We start from the raw sequence: 11553 nt of genomic DNA, 5'->3' as shown, positions 1-11553 counted from the left end.
GAAAATCAAAGCTTCAAAACTTATTGGAAAACCCAGAAACTCAAAGCTTCGAAAATCCAGAAACTTAAACCTTCGAATAAAACTAAAATTCCTAAACCCATAACAACCCAGATCAACAATTATCCATATCTTGAAGAAAAAATAAGAAAATAAATCGAAAAAATAGTCAAAAATAATAAGAAAATAAATCGAAATAAATAAGAAAATCGATATGCATAAACATTAGCACATAAATAAATAAAAAAATCGAAACAAATTAGAAAACAATCACCTAGTGAAGAGGAAGCCGAAAACTTGAGGAGTTGAGAGTAGAGAGGCGGAGATCGGCGCAAGAAACCCGAGATCGGAAAAATGAATAGAGATAATTAGTATCAAATAAACCGAATAAAATCAACAATTTAAATCCACAAAATCACCCATAAAATTAACATGAAAATTAGCACATAAATCGGAAAAATAAGACAATAAATCGAAAAAAAATCACCTTGTGAAGAGGAATAAACCGGAAAAGAGAAAGAAGATCCAGAAAAATGAAGAGAGAGATCTTTGAGAGGAGAGAGAGAGCCGTAAAAATGAAGAGAGTGAGAACCGTAAAATGAAGAGAGAGAGAGAATCGTGAAAGAGAGAGATCTTTGAGAGAGAGTGAATGACTGCAAGAGAGTGTAGGGTGAGTTTTTAGGGTTTTTGAGGAGCTTATATAGTCATTAGATTTTAGGGTTAGAAATAGGATTTTGGGCTTGGCCCATTGTTTTATTAGGGCAAGAAACAAAGTACGTACACAAATACCTAGTACACCGTATAATTTATTTCGTATAATTTACTCTGTACATAGTACACCCAAATTAGTATTTTATTTTGTATCCAACTTAAAATATTAGTACTTTATTTTTTAAAAATAAATTTGAAAATAAGTTTGAAAATAAATTTCTTTTCTTTTAGAACTTTCAGGTTATCGGGTTGGGTTGATATTGCGAAAGTAATTATGTATAAAGCATATTGATATATATATATATATATATATATATATATATATATATATATATATATATATATATATATATATATATATATATATATATATATATATATATATATATATATATATATATATATATATATATTTTTAAGGTAATATTGATATCGTTGTATATCATATATATTATAGTGGATCACTCGTAAGCAATAATTGTACTTCTTGAACCTTTATAAATCAAAGATATAATTCAATATGCGTTGTTTAAACGAGTATTCGAACTGTTGTTTATCAACCGACTAAGTAACTAGACATGTTCTCATTTAAACTCATTTAACATATTGTTCTTTAATAGGTAAATTTCCAATAGAGTTATATTACTGTTTAGTTATAGTCTTATAGAATTAGATAGATGTAAACCGATCTATATCTCATAAAGTTATATATATTTACATAGTTATATAATTACCTTCATACATAGCTATATAATTGTGAACTTGTAATCTCATAAAATTATATAGAATTAATAGATAGTTTTAACTAATAACCTCACAAAGCTATATGCTTATATAATTACACAATTATATCGTTATAGATTCATATCCTTACATAGTTATAGTTATGTCATATATGGACTTTTAGTTTAAACTAATTATTATCATTAATTCATCAGTTATTACTTATTAGCTTATTAGAGTAATAAATGTAGAATGTTATATTCCTTACTTTTTGACAATGTTGTAAAACTATAAAACTCGTGAATTTGTATTGTTTTATTAGCCTGACACTCTTTTGTTGACTTGTATTCAACTGACTAATTGTCTAATCGATCATTAAACTAAATTGATATAATTCAATACCTTATAAAGTCATAAGCTTATAACTTAAGAACTAATCGAAAAGCTATGTGTTAATTGAATCGACTTAATTCATTAACAATTGAAGTTGTTTTGTCTCGTTTCGTTGTTGAACATGTTACTCTCTCTGATGTTTAAACCAATATGAATATATGACAAAGTTGTATTTACAAACTTTACAAATTCATTACGTATTAATTCATCTTTATCGATTATTAATTACTACATTATTAGTATTTAGTTCAGTTCATCAATACATGTTTGGCAATACTCTGGCATGGTGGGGGGGGGGGGGGCATAGATGATTTTGATTCCATTTGAATAATATGATTGGTAAATATTACAAGACATAATAAAAGACATTGACTGACTTTTGTTAATTAAGTTTATGAAATTAATTGGATAGTGAACATTACTACATTAGTTGTTCGTCAAAAAAGAAAATAACATTAGTTAAAATCACGTAATCAAATTATATGACCTCTTTTCTTTTACCTTTCACCTAGCTTTAATAATGTAGATATTATAATATAAACGTATTGAAAATTGTGATTTTAGTAATAACCTGACATTAGTTGTATCATAATTGATCTGACTAAACATGAACCCGACCCGATATGAACTCGACCCGATATGAACCCGACCCGATATGAATCCGACCCGATATGAACCCGACCCGATTACAATCCGGCTAAACCCGTTAACAAACTGAACCGATTTGACACGACCCGACTACAAACCGACCCGATCTGACCCGACCCGGTATGAACCCGACTCGATATGAACCCGACCCGTTATGAACCCGAACCGATATTAACCCGAACCGATATGAACCCGACTTAACCCGTTTATGACCCGACCAAATATGAACCTACCCGATTGGAACCCGACCCGATATGAACCCGACCCGTTATGCACCCGACCCGTTATGAACCCGACCCGATATGAACCCGTACCACATAACCCGAACCCGAACCGAACCGTTAATTTTTCAACCCGACCCGAACCGAACCGATAGCAAAATAAACCGATTTCAACCCGAACCGATGAACCCGAACCGAAATCGACCCGATGACCCGATTTTATACAGTTTGAATCCGGTTTTACGGATCGGGGCCCGGGATGCTCGGTTTGTGGGTCGGCGCCCGAATTTGGATTTCTTAATGTCATTTAGAACAGAGATGTGGATCGGAGAGGTCCGTTATGTGAGTTTGTGTTTGGATGTTGGACTTGTGTTTAGAAATAGCAATTTGTACCAAGTTCCGGAATGGAACGAACTCGGGGATTGGACTTTAGACTTGGAATATTTTCATTGTATTAAAGAAATTGAGACTTTCACTCGGAGTTGTACCAATCTTGACCTAGGCTATTGGTTTCGTCATTGGCCCTAAGGGGAGACACAAATTAGGTGTCTACAAGGATTTACTTCAAGAAAAGAGGACTATTGGTAGTGGATGGGTCTACATAATTAAATATCACTCAACTAGTAATGTTGAACGTCTTAAAGGTCATCTTGTGGCATTTGGAAATCGACATGTTGAAGGTGTAGATTATAATAAAACATTTGCTCATGTGGAAAAATGGAACAATTCGTATTTTTCTTGCTGTTGACGTAGCTCAAAGTTGGGAATTACAACATATGGATGTTTGTAATTCTTTTCTTCATGGCGATTTGGAAGAAAAAGTGTACATGGAACTACCTCAAAGACATAGTAGTCCTATCCAAGGGAAGGGTGTGCAGATTACGCAAGTCTTTGTACGGTTTAAAGCAGGCTCCCCGCCAATGGTTGTTAAGTTGTCTGATGTTTTGAAGACTTTTGGTTTTTCTCAATCTTATGCATACTACTCTCTTTTCACTTATCAAGGGAGCAGTGTTTCCCTACATGTTCTTGTTTATGTGGATGATCTTATTATTGATGGTTCTTCTCATGATGTTGTTTTGAGATTCAAATAATATTTGAGTTTTTTTTTTTTATATGAAGGATCTTGGTATCCTAAAGTATTTCTTGGGCATTGAGATTTCTCGTAGTTAAGAGGGGATTTTGCTTTCCCAGCAGAAGTATGCGCTAGACATACTCACTGAAGCATGATTGTTAGGCTGTAAGCCTATTGACACCCCGATGGAGCAAAATCATCGTCTTGCAAGTACTGAGGGGAAGCCGTATCCACATCCAGACCACTATCAACGTATGGTCGGTCGTTTGGTGTACTTGTCTGTTACCCGTCCAGAGTTGAGTTATCCAATTCATACTTTGGCTTAGTTCCTCAGTAATCCTCAAGTTTCCCATTGGGAGGCTACAATTCGAGTGGATGCGATACATTAAAGGCAGTCATGGCCAAGGTATTTTGCTACGACCAGGTGATATGCAATTGAATGCCTTTTGTGACAGTGATTAGGCGGCATGTCCCATAACTCATCGGTCGTTGTCTGGATGTTTTGTTTTTCTTGGTAGGCCTCCTGTTTCTTGGAAAACTAAGAAGCGACCTACAATTGCTCGTTTTTCTGTAGAGGCAGAATATCATGCTATAGTTGTCATTACATGTGAGCTTAAATGGCTAAAATCATTGTTGCGATCTCTTGGTGTGATACACTCTAAGCCATCGCGTCTATTATGTTATAGTTAATTTGCTCTTCATATTGCAAAAAACCATGCATATCATGCCCGAACTAAGCATATTGAAGTTGATTGTCATTTTGTTCGTGATGAGTTTCAAGCTGGTAATATTTCCCCACCATATGTTCCTACTGGTCATCAGTTGTGAGACATTTTGGTAAAGGTCTTGGGCGTCAACATTTTATCTTTTTATTAGGCAAGTTGGGCATATGTGATTACATGATCCAATTTGAGGGGGGAGTGTAAGTTTTGGTGTATATTAGCTTATGTAAAGTATATATATTAGCTACTAGAGTTTAGGAGTTTTTAGTCTTTACACTATTTGACTTAGGTTTTGTAAAGTTTACTATATATATAGTGTTGGAAGTCAATGATAAGAGGCAGTCGTTTTTCTCCTATTCATTTGTTTATCTCACTTTGTCTTCCATAACATATTAAGGGAAGACTTTATAAAGAAAATGGGATAAGTATTAAAGGGACGGAAATAGTATTTTTCAATCGCTGACTACATATGAGTCTGGCCATAAGCGTGGTATTGCAGTACTGTCCAGTGTAGTCTTAAAAGTTTCACAAAAACTATATATTGATTATTGACATACCATGATACGACATAGTGAACATACATGCTTGCTTATCCGAAAAAGGGTTATACATGAGACATGAGACGTTAAATTAGGCCGGTAGGACTCTCATACATTTCTAAGCGCGCTAATATTCATAATTCATGATTAGCGATGTCACATAAAAGTACGAAAAAGTGCGATTAAAGGACTTCCGGCCAGCACACCAATAGACAAATGAGTCAATGAAACACACATAACATAATTGATAATACCACTAAATTTGGGCAATTAACATAAATTGAACCCTTATAATTGCAAACTTTAACAGGTGTAACAACCTAAAAATAGTAGAATCCTAATTGTCCGAAAAGAGTAGAAAGAAAGAAAGAAAAACCTAATTAAAAAGTAGGAGTTTGCCACTTATTTATAGCTAGAAGTTTGGAATGAAATGAAATGAAACAAAAAAGTCAAAAAGAAAGAATAATATATTACTACCTCCGTTTCAGAAAGTTCTTTACAGTTACTATTTGCATGGACTCCAATGTAATATTTAACTACTAATATATCCAATTTCGTAAGTGAAAAAATTATAAAAAGTTGATATTCTGAAAATACATACCGAGACCAATCTAACAAGATCTTACATGTAACGTTTTGAGGTATATAATAGTGAGAATTTACGGTCAAAGTTTTCATATTTCTGACACATATTCCAAAGCGTAAAGAACTTTCAGAAACGGAGGAAGTATAAGACTGGAGAATCTACACTTAACAATAGAAAAGGTAGGAATGAATTTGATAAATGCCAACTCGATCTCTTTATGATTATTGTGGACTTATGGTGGGAATTAGATGCTCTGCGTTGGCGCAACCCATTGTCTAAATAATCATCATTCTGCTTATATTACTGCCCCTTCATAATATTGTCTATTACTTAATTAAATTAATTTATCCGTAGTCCTTTCATTTAGAATATTCTATTTTAAACAAAGAACCTTTAACTATGAAAATTCATTACTACATACTGATCCATCTGTACCAATTACTCGTACCTAAATCTGCTAAATGGGTCAGATGAATCTGAAACGAGTCGGATAAATACGAATTTAAGTTGAAAATAGATCTGTATTTTAGATCGGATAAACACGGGTTGAATATATACGGGTTTCATTAGTTAAAAACTAGGGGTTCAGTGACTATGTCTCTAGAAACATATAGCTATATAAAAAAAAAAACAATTCAAATAACCAATAATGTACTCCGCAGCATAATCCATTATTAACACTAATTAATGCGCGCTCAAACGATATACATACAATTACTTGTAAAAGTAACAAGTGGTCCAATTAACTTCTTAATTAAGTACACTAATACGAGATATAGAGTAAGCAAACACGTAGGATTGACTAATTGAGCATACAATAATGCTTAATGAAAATGGGAGTGACTAAGCATCCTCTAATTCCTCTTCATATATATGTTTCGTTGAATTTTAATTATGCCTTCGATGTATATTTCAATGACAAGTGACTTGGGGTTGAAGTTAAATCTATCAATAAATGACCAATCATAAATTTTGTAATATACTATAAATTAATTAAATTATGGCCAAGGGATTAAATAAATATTGCAAGTTGGAAAGTTGTTGGATGCTTACACACATGAGAGTATGAGACGTTTTATTCCCAAAGATACCGGATCAAAATATTGGACATTATATTTTTATATAGATTTCAGAAATATGTGAACCACTAATAAACTAATGCATGCAACCAATGAGGTATCGATATAATGGTTAAGCTTTTTTTTCCCCTATCCGGAGTTTCCACCATTTTCGGCGAGTGGACTAATCTTCCACGGAATTTTATATGGTACTTCGATGGACAGCATCCCTCCCATTTGAGGTTTTTTCCATTCTCAAGGCTCGAAACCGAGACCATGGTTAAGGTGCAAGAGACCCTAACCACTCATGCCAACCTCAATTGAGGACAATGATTAAGCTTTAAGACTAGAAAACTGTGCATGATAAGCTACAAGTTTGAATTTCTCTATTTTGAGTAATTAGTTGATTGCCCCCTTATGGCCTCAAAAAAAAAATTATGTTTATATAAAGTACTACGTATGAGTTAATTTCATCATGGAGCGACTGAGCTAATTTGATTAATTAGAGTGAAAAATCGAATGTCATTTAATATAATTGTAATTAGAGGTGGTAATTGAGCTTTAATTTAGTGGTTGATGTTTGAAATAGACCCACCTTTACCCAATTGCATTATTGGAGAATAAGTATTTCAGGTCTTTTTGAGCATATTTAGTTTTGGTTTGTTACCTAGTTGTACGAGATTACTTAGATTCTGTTAAAAAAACTAACTATAATTACAATAAGTTTTAACCATTAATTTGTTGACACATCATCAAACCCACTAAAAAATGAGAATGAAAAACAATAAATATGTCATTTCAACCAATAGAAAAACATGGTGTAAAAGATACATTGTACACTAGGTGTACATGTAGTAGGATCCTTTGAATAGTAGTTGTATGCTTGTCAATTAGTAGTTGGCACACTGTAGTGCATATACTTCTGATTACGAAAACATCTTGAATCTCAACATTTTCCTCTTTAGAAATCTTAGGAGAAGTTTGAAGAGTACTCGAAGTTTGAAACATATTTTATTTGAAGATTAAATTGTAAACGTTATCCCATAAAGTTTTCCCTACAAAATTGTTTTCTATGGAAATTATTTTCCTTTGAAAATATTTTATGTTAAAACAAGCGAATTATTAATTAGCATGACGGAGAATATATAAACTTCTCAACTAATTTGTTGATTATCGTAATACAACGTTTTTGTATCGCTATTCACGCAAATGGTTATTTTGTACAAAATTTTTTCATTCTCTGTTACTCGAGTACAAATAATTTTTTTAAAAATTGAATATATTATTAATTAATTCGAGTTTTTTTTGACATCTAATTAATTCGAGTTTAACACATTGATGACTCAGCTTAACCAGGAAAATGACTTTACATGAACAACTAAGGACACATTTCATCCCAAAACAATTCCAAATTAAAGTACAATGTGAATTGAACTTATTTAATAAACCTTATAGTTATAGAATACTCCCTCCGTTCCATAATGTTCCTCACTTTTCCATTATGCGCGGTCTCCAATGCACTCCTTTGACCGTTAATAATTTTAATTTCGTATTAATAAAAATTATAAAAAATTGATATTTAGAAAATTTATATTGAAACGAATCCAATGATATCCCACAAGTTAACATTTATACTCTTAATCATACTATTAATTACGGTCAAAGTTTTTAAACTTTGACCATATGAATAGTAAACATGAGGAACATTATGGAACAGAGGGAGTATACGCTAAATTTTCGAATTTGTATGTATTATTGCCGTTAGATAAGTCAAAATACTTTGATACACTTTAAAATTTAATATATTTTTTTTTAAAAAAAATTTGTTAAAATATTTGGTTATGTAAAATAAGGTAAACTATACTACGTACGTCATATTTGATAAAAAAAAAGCACTTTAGTTTACACGTTACGCAATCCACAACGATAATAACGTAATTGAAAATGCACGAAGATGTTATGATCCTTCATTATCAGTTCCACATGTGTACTAATTTGATGTTGTTTTGTTCAAATTAAAGTGCATTGTTTTAATATTTTTTAAATCTTTGTGAAGTACGCTAAATTCTCGATTTTCTACGTACTATTATCTTTAAATAAGTCAAATGTTTTGATACACCTCATAAAAGCTATGAAACTTGTTAAAATATTAGGTGATGTAAGATTAGGTAAAGCTTATGTATTTGATTCATTGTAAACTCAAACACTTTTGTTTACACGTACGTTATACTATCATCAACGACAATAACGTAATACTAAATACACGAACTCATTAGAATCATTCAACATCAATTCCACGTGGATACTAAGCTTTTTTTTATCCAAGCGATATATATATACATTGTATTTCACTCTTTATCCAAGCTTTTCCTCACAAGTCTAAGCTACTCCACAACTTTTGGAATCTTGGAATTTTCCCAAGTTGGAATACATTTCATGCATCAAGGAACTGCGGAGTAATTAGAATCTCAATATTATTCCTCAAAAATAAAAAACCAATTTTAAAAATGTAAAACTTCTCTAGAACTAAATTCTTCAAAACACGTTTTTTTTTTTTTTTTTTGAGGGGATCAAAACACGTTATTTTGGACAATTGAATTGGCAATTTATTTGTTCGAAACACGCTACAAGCAATGAACAAATAATTTCAACTACTCATGCTATTATTATTATTATTATTATTATTATTAATGAACATGGATCTGTTTGTGGGGCCCGGTACCAAAAGGGACCCACTTCAGTGGCCATGAAATTTTGTCATTGCCCTTTTCACTAAGGCAGCAGGTGGATGGCCCATTTAGTTTCCTCCACGTATACAAAAGTTGTACAGCTGTCATTTTGTATGTGAATAGCATTTTCCTTTCTCACATCACATGCCCATATTAAAAAGATGGACTTTATACTATATTTTTTATTTTTATTTTTGTAAAGGAAAGGTACACAGAAGTTAGGATAGTCTTCTCTCAAAACTATATGGACTTTATACTATATGATCACCCCATGTAACATCATGCATTATCAATTTATCATAAATCATAGTAGTGCATCCATTTTTTAAATAAAGGTGTTATTTCATTTGACCCACTTGCTGATACATGATTTTAACCACTAATATCTCAAATTATCTACTAATAAAAGTTATAAAAAATGGATTATAAATCGTACATTAAAATTAATCCAAAGAACATACTATATGATTACATATATTTTTTATATGTCATTAAAAATCAAGTTAAATTTTAGCGTATGAATATTGTAAAAGTCTAATATTTATTCAGAAACGGAGGGAGGAATATAATATAAGTATAGTCTCATCTGTACAAAATCTTGTAAAAGAGGTTATGACAGTTTATGCCATGTCATCAATCTCCTACACATTTATCATACTACATAGTGTAGTATTAAGCATGATCTAACATTTAAATATGTGAAAGACGATTTGAAAAGAATACTAAAGTTGTCCACACTTTTTGAGATATTGTTATTTCCACGAATAATCCTTATCTTTTTTCACATTTTACCTCATGCCTAGCTTCATCCATTATTCAAGGTGCATAGAAAAATAAATAAATTAGTTGTAAGTTCAATAAATTTAGATATGGGTAAACAGATAAAGTAAGGTGAAAAAAACTTTAGACACCCTTTATCAAATTACCCAAAAATAAATAAATAATAACTCTGTTTCATAATAGATTCATCGTTTTGATTTTGATGTTTTTCAACACCCAATCTTTAAATATTACTTTATATTTTTTAAAATTAATTATGGAGTATTAACAAAGTTTATAAAAAGTTATATTTTGAAAATATACATCCTAAAAAAATACATAAGAGACCTCATGAGAGGTGGTCTCATAATCACAAGTCATTAGGTTAAGAAACCCCTTTTTTGCGGTGGTTTCTTTTTAAAAATAAGAAACCAGCTGCCATAAAAAGGTGGTTATTTATATATTAAATTTATTATTTAATTTTCCTATATAAGGAACCACTCCGAACTATTCTGATAAAATTTTATATTTTACATTTATTTTTAGTATATTACTCCGTATAAAAAATAAGTCTTATCTATTACTATCTCCATTTCGTAATACATCTATCTCATCAGGCATTGTTCATCAATCAACTTTGAATATTTGATAATCTTTCTTTTACCATTATGTAAGAGAAAATATTTATTGCTTAAAATTACAACACTTACCAATCTTAGCATCCTACATTATTTCCTTTACCCTATTTACTACTCGTTACTTGTTATACTAAATTTATATTAGTACGTTGGACCACTTAATTAAAATTATTGCAATATCAATACTTTATATATTTAAAAGGAAAATAAATTTGTTTTATTTATTTTATGCTTATTAAAAACTAAAGAGAATATAATCTAATAAACTATTTGTCTAGTACTAGTAGGGGGGGGGGAAACAAAGTATGCTACAACAAAAATATCCTTAATGGTCATTTCACATATTAAACAACTAACAACTAATTTACTAAATGCTTTTACACAAAGCAGCTAATTCAACCAGGTAGTCAAATATCTCAAACTAGCTAATATAAACAACTACTCGTAACAGCAAACAACTAGTTAAACCAACTAACAACTCCTAACCAAACAGGGTCAATGTCCAAATAAGCGAAAACGGAAGTATTACCTCCGTTTCTGAAAGTTCTTTACGCCTTGAAATATGTGTACAAAGCATGAAAAGTTTGACCGTAAATTATCAATGTTATATAACATCAAAATGTTATCATCCCTAAGATTTTATTAGAGTAGTCTCGTTATGTATTTTCAGAATATCAAATTTTTATAAATTTTCCACATAAGAAATTTAATATATAAATAGTTAAATATTGCATTTAATGGCAAAAAATATTAAGGA

This window comes from Spinacia oleracea, chromosome 3 (assembly GCF_020520425.1).
Source record: "Spinacia oleracea cultivar Varoflay chromosome 3, BTI_SOV_V1, whole genome shotgun sequence".
Classification (NCBI taxonomy): domain Eukaryota; kingdom Viridiplantae; phylum Streptophyta; class Magnoliopsida; order Caryophyllales; family Amaranthaceae; genus Spinacia; species Spinacia oleracea.
The sequence above is the reverse complement of the archived record's forward strand: the minus strand, read 5'-3'. Positions refer to the sequence as shown.